General features: G+C 36.1%; 1 pseudogene across 1 annotated transcript; it reads right to left on the reverse strand.

The window, feature by feature from the left end:
* Window positions 1-274: 274 nt before the first annotated feature.
* Window positions 275-5,463, reverse strand: LOC115956786 (annotated as a pseudogene). Its single transcript, XR_004084307.1, has 8 exons — window positions 4,187-5,463; window positions 2,908-3,378; window positions 2,412-2,552; window positions 2,087-2,304; window positions 1,775-1,985; window positions 1,436-1,673; window positions 1,164-1,314; window positions 275-1,047 (listed from the first exon to the last, which is right to left on the reverse strand). The product of XR_004084307.1 is annotated as a G-type lectin S-receptor-like serine/threonine-protein kinase At4g03230 (transcript).
* Window positions 5,464-6,303: the final 840 nt, after the last annotated feature.

Raw genomic sequence — 6,303 nt, forward strand, 5'->3', positions numbered from 1 at the left:
TACTGTCATGCAAGAACAGAGTAAGGAATTCTCCAAAGGCAGCAGAAAGCTGCATACAAAATCGCTTTTTTCGATTATCAAAACTAAATTGAGTTTTTCATCTTATCCTTTTTGTTTTCCAATTTTCCTTTTTAACTATTCGATTTTTTCAACTACTTAACTTTTTATGTTTCTTTGGTTTAGATGGAATATTAGATACAATTATATGGCATCCTACGTGAATTACAACCTGCCTTTCCAATTAGAACATTTTCCAAATGGCTTCATATGACCGCATTTGAAATGACCTACAATGGAGACATGACATGTATGCCTATTCTTTATAAGTGCACTAATGGTACATGTGAATAGCATTCTCTTGAATCTCTTCCTGCTTAGTGTGGCAGTGAACAGTACAGCTGAAATGTAAGACTGACTGTACCTCTTGATGAAAATTGCAAATAATGCAGTTCTAGGCTTCCAAATAGTAGGAATAAATAAATGAAGGCAGCTGGTCAGAGTTAGAGACAATCAGAAATCAGTTGAAGTACAATAAATACAAAGGAGGTTCAAATAGGAAACAATCAGACTTACATTGGATACAATGTTATCACTTATCAGGGACAATATAAAAAAAGTATCAATATGACAGACAAGAAATATGCCGTAATTGTTCCTATGAGAACCATAGTGAGAATACTAGAAGCTTCTGCAAGACTGATAAAGATAAAACAAGAATCATGAGAGCCCTTATGTGATCCACCATTATCGGCCTTCTTCAATGGTACATGTTAATTCATTCAAACTTTCTGGTTTAGTAGTAGAAGAAGTTGCACTAGAAAGGGATCTTCTTACAACATAGGCTGGTTGTTTAGGAGTTGGGAGAGTTGCAGTTTCACTACCAAGCATGAAAACTACATTCGACATTGTCGGACGATCACTTGGGTCCTCTTGTACACATAAAAGCCCAATGTTAACACACCTCAAAAATTTGTCAGCATTACAAGTTTCATGTATTGTTTGGTCCATTAAATCTAAAGCCTTTCCTTCTTTCCACAATTTCCATGCCTGAGACAATTTGAAAATTGAATTGGCAATAAGTAGAGTGCAGGAAAAATTAAAAATAACTATATGTACTTGATGCAACATACGTTTTCTTTGGTTTACTAATACAACATACTTACATAACCTAAAAGACTCAGACCATGTTCTGACTGGTGAAATCCTGTGTTCCTTTTTCCACTGATAACCTCAAGTACAACTACTCCAAAGCTGAAGGCATCAGATTTGATTGAGAAAAACCCATCCAATGCGTATTCTGGAGACATGTAGCCGCTGCACAACAAAAATTGTTTAAATTTTCAGTGAATTAGGGAGCATAGATGGGAGAATTGAAAAATGTAATTCAAAGTCTAAACAATGAGCTTTCATAATCAATCATCTGCATCAAACTTACTAAGTTCCAACTACTCTAGTTGTGGTTGCCTCAATTTGTTTGCCTCCAAATATCCTTGCCAAGCCAAAGTCTGAAATCTTGGGGCTCATCTCCTCATCCAATAGAACATTGCTTGTTTTCAAATCTCTATGAATAATCCTCAACCTAGAATCTTGGTGAAGATTGAGCAGCCCTCGAGCGATTCCCAAAATGATGTCAAAGCGTATCTTCCAGTTCAGTAACACGCATAGAGTCCGATCTTGAATGCCATTTTCCATTTCAGGACATATTTTAGTAACCATTCAAATCTAAAGTACTGGTAAGTAAAAAGGTAAAATAATTTCAAGTTTGGAGTCTAACCAAATGAAAATGAGTCTAAACTCTTGTTTGGCATGTATTCATAGAGTAACATTTTTTCATCTCCTTCTATGCAATAACCCAAAAGTCTAACAAGATTCCGATGCTGAAGTTTAGCAATTAAAACAACCTCATTCTTAAATTCCTCCAAGCCTTGCCCTGAACCACTCGAGAGCCTCTTTATAGCAATTTCTTGTCCGCTTGGAAATGTACCCTGAGAGGAAACTCCCACAACGATAAGCACCATCCATCATTAATTAATTAGAAACTAGTAAACAAAATGCTATATTGATTGAGTACTAAAAAGGTTAATACCTTGTAAACAGGCCCAAAGCCACCTTGTCCAAGCTTTTTTGTATCTGAGAAGTAATCTGTAGCAGCTAGTATGCTTTTCAAATTGAAAAATGGTACATCTATGCCTTTTTTCTCATCTTCTCTAAATTGGTTTGAATCTATCAAGTCTTTGACTTTTCGTTCACTGTCATACAGTCGAAATGTTGCGTTTCCTTGATTTCTTTCCCTGTTAACTGATTCTAAAAGATTAATCTTAACTTCAGTCTCTTGCTAGCTAATTTTATGAAAGAAACCAAAATATTGTCATTTTGAAACAAGGATATATGGTTGTTTTTGCACCAGTTACCTTGTCCGTTGGCCACTTTTCTTCTTCTTAAATAATATAAGTAACAGCATGCAATAACCATCAAAGTTGCAACAATCACTGGGATAATTGCACGTAATAGGTTCTTTTTTTTGTGAGACACTGCAAGCTCGTTGTGCACAACTTCAAAAATGAAAGAAAACAATATGTAAGATGAATACTATTGGGCCATTGTCAAGATAAAATGGTTGGGTTTCCCAGCTGCATTCAATCTAGGTCTGTGATAATACATATTAAAAATATTCATTTCAGGAAAAGGAATAAGTGAGTGCCTAGAACAAACTATCTAGGCATCCTAATGGCAGAGGGGTTTCAAATTTAAGAGGGGTTTCTTATGATTTCATAATTATCATTGACAATATCGTTTGGAGTATTTATACTCTTGTCAGCATTACAAAATTTATCGTTCATTTACGAAACAAAATTAAATGTACAAGGCACACTGTTATCATATTGTGCATTAATATAGGATTCTAACCTGGGTTGCAATTGAAATTTGAGGGATCCCATTGGAACTCTGTGTTGCAAAGGCACCTTTTTGTTCCACCTTTCATTGTGTGGCAAGTTGAATGTGGCCAATCATCGCAGTCTTTCACTGAATTGCAGATTGGAGATAATAGAGGCTTCCACCGGATTTCTACTTCATTTAACGATCCATCTTTAGATGAAAGATTTGATTTGGTCACATTAAATGGCAAGTGATTGAGCTCCAGAAGCTTTCTCACTACATCAATAGCTGTATAATTATTCACTCTAATTGTAAATGTTTGTTCTTGAGGGTGAATGATTGTGACTGGATATGTACCACCAGCCGGCCCAAAGCTAACTTGGCCAGAGGTATCGTTGCAGTTGAAATGTGAGTACATAGGATCACCACAATCTGGTCTGATGCTTAGTGGATAGGGAATTATTGTAGTGCCACAAGGCTCACAATCTCTTTTTGTCAGTTCTGCAAAAAGAAATGCCCAATATCAACAGGCAATGTAATCATCTGCAGTCCTCTAAAACTCCTCTGCTTTTATTAGTAACTTTTGTTATTGAAAACACATTAAATATCAATCAGAACATAACCATTTGTCCCCTCTTTTTTAGAACTATTATTGTTATCATTTGAAACTAAGACCTACCCCAGACTCAACTCCTCTTCTTTCACAACAGAGCCAAAGCCCAAGGATATTGTGATTTTTTTTTTTTTAATTATTTAATTTTGGATAAGAAGGGATATTTTTAATTGGTACTAGATTAGGCAAGACCTGGCCTCATAATAACCTAAATATATGGTGCATTTTGTGCTCAAGCTGGATAATTATAAGTTAATGCAATTATTAAGAATTGCTAGATAAAACGACAATGTGAGCTCTTTCCTGAATTTCCTACTACATAGCTTTAGGCTATAAGCTTTGAGCAATTTGAGTTGATGTCATTAAGTTTCTACAAAGCTTGGCCAGACTTTGGGCCGTCAGGATCAACTAACTATTGCCAAATTGTACCTTGCATAGTAAACTGCAAGAAGAAATTAGAAGCATTTGATTGATTGGACTTAAATCATTGCAATGGATCTAGAAAAATCTCATTTGGTGCCAAATCAAATTCTCCTATCAGGATACAACACTTGGCCAATCATGCAACAGATGAAACTGACTGATGTATTGGAAATATTAACCTATTAGAATTTGGAATTGATCAATCAACATGAATATCCCGAAATCTGCTATATAGATTCTACCATAAACAATAAGAAAAACGAAATTAAGTACCTATATCAGAAAGCTTTACACGAACATAGAGGTCAATGCCCCCTTCTATCTGCTCCTGTATATTTTTAATTTCATTTGACCAGAAATAGCATGTGCCGTGACGTATCCTTTCTGTAATTACATATGAATAAGCCTGGCAGTTACAGTCGCTACGGCATTCCTCTTTGCATTCATCTGCACTCCCTTTTTCTTTTGTGGTACTTTGAGTTCCCACTTTCATCATCTTCAAGCTCAAAAAGTGATCAGCCATAACATTATTATTATTGCATATGGGGGATTTTCTAAAGCAGCCTTCTGACCTAGGCTCAAACCCAGGTAGACACTTGCACATTAATGGCCCATTCCCAAGATTTGCAGATACCAAAGTCCCCACAAGCATCGAACACGCTACATTTATCTTCTGGTTCCCACCAGATCAAAGACCATGAGTTTTTCTCATTGTCCCAAATATAAAACTCTACCCTACCAGTGAAATTCATTACCAGTCTATAATAATGAAAACTTTCAGGGATTTGAATAGACTTGGTAAGATTGAATTTTGTGGGCATTTTTTTCCTACTGAAATTAGATAGCAAGGAAAATATGGCAAGGAAATTATTATCAGAGTAAAAGAGGCTCCCTGATACTCCACTCTTCCAATATGGACTAGTTTTTTGCTCGACAATGTACTGGTTTTCTCCGTCTTGATCTTTCTGGAAAATGAAGTCCCCTGGGGCAGGGTCGTCTTGACTTTTCCAAGAAGTCAGAAGCATCGTTGCACTCATCTTCATTACAGGAAGAAATGTATCAGTTGGATTCTCAAAGCTTTGCCAGAGGATATTTGCTTTTGATTCTGAGACAACTTGACCTTCAATAAGAACTAAGTTCCCAGAATCCAGGAGCTTCACTGTCCTATTAAAAGAAGTTGATCCACCTTTTTTAGCTGACCACAACGTTTTAGCATCCTCCAGCACCTGTAGGTCGCCATCGTCTGTAAGGATAAAAGCCCCAGTGGTTTTGGACAGCGGGTTATCGCGGTTAGCAACCCATACAACTACACTTGGACTTGACTTATACCATATCCCTACATATCGTCTATGCTTAGAGCTTCCATTAGGGGTGAAAAAACCAAGCTCGAATCTTTTTTCGGCCGATACAAGAGATTCTTTCCGGCTGTCATTAATTGGATTGCTGAATGTTATGGTATCTCCAGCAGAGCAAAATGAAATTGAAGTTAAAAAAACCAAGGTGTATATGGTACAGAATGAAATGTGACTTGCAGACCATGTAAAGACCATTGTAATTCTGCTTTTGCTGCTTGTGGTTTCTGTTATGAGAGAATGTGGAAAGTTATGCGCGCTGTTGTGGACTCGTAGTTCACTTATGTGATGGCCACGAGGTCTTCTGCTGAAATCCAAGTCTTCTAGCTGATAATTATTAAATCTGGTTTCCTTTTCACTGAATAGCCTACGCGCTTAAAGTTGACTTGGTCAGGAAGTTACAATGTAAGTTTCAGTCTGTATGAAACAGGTGTAAGTGTGAAACAGGTTAGATATTTTCTATGAATTGTTGTCATGGTAATGAGGAAACCTTGCTTTTCAGTGATTGACATACATGACACTTAATTGTAGCCCACTTCGATTCATCAATTGAGAGTGTAATATCAATAGATATATGATGTGATAACCACACTCCACTTTGACAATCCCATGTAGCGCACAATTTTGCAGATATATTATTAGCCAATGGCAACTATCTACTAATATGAAAACTGATGATCATAAATCTTTTTCTTTTTTCTTTTCGTACTTTCTTTTTAATTGGTGTTAGGTTTTAGATTGAAAAATTCCATGACAATGTAATATATAATGATCAAGATCGCAATGTGAAGATGCAACTCAAAGAGACATTTTATCAGGATTTCAACTGCCTTGATTGATCAAACATCAAGTTTTGATAGACTTTCATTCTCTTCTCAATTGATTGAAACATGATTTTTGATAGCTAATCCAATTGATCAATCAGAAATCATGAAAACAAAATCTGATGTGTTTTAATTAAAGGCGTGTTGCCTTGGTTTTCGTACCATACTTGCATAACATATAAAAGACTTTTTATAAACCTAACTTCACACAAGG

Source organism: Quercus lobata, chromosome 8 (assembly GCF_001633185.2).
Source record: "Quercus lobata isolate SW786 chromosome 8, ValleyOak3.0 Primary Assembly, whole genome shotgun sequence".
In the NCBI taxonomy this organism is placed as follows: Eukaryota; Viridiplantae; Streptophyta; class Magnoliopsida; order Fagales; family Fagaceae; genus Quercus; species Quercus lobata.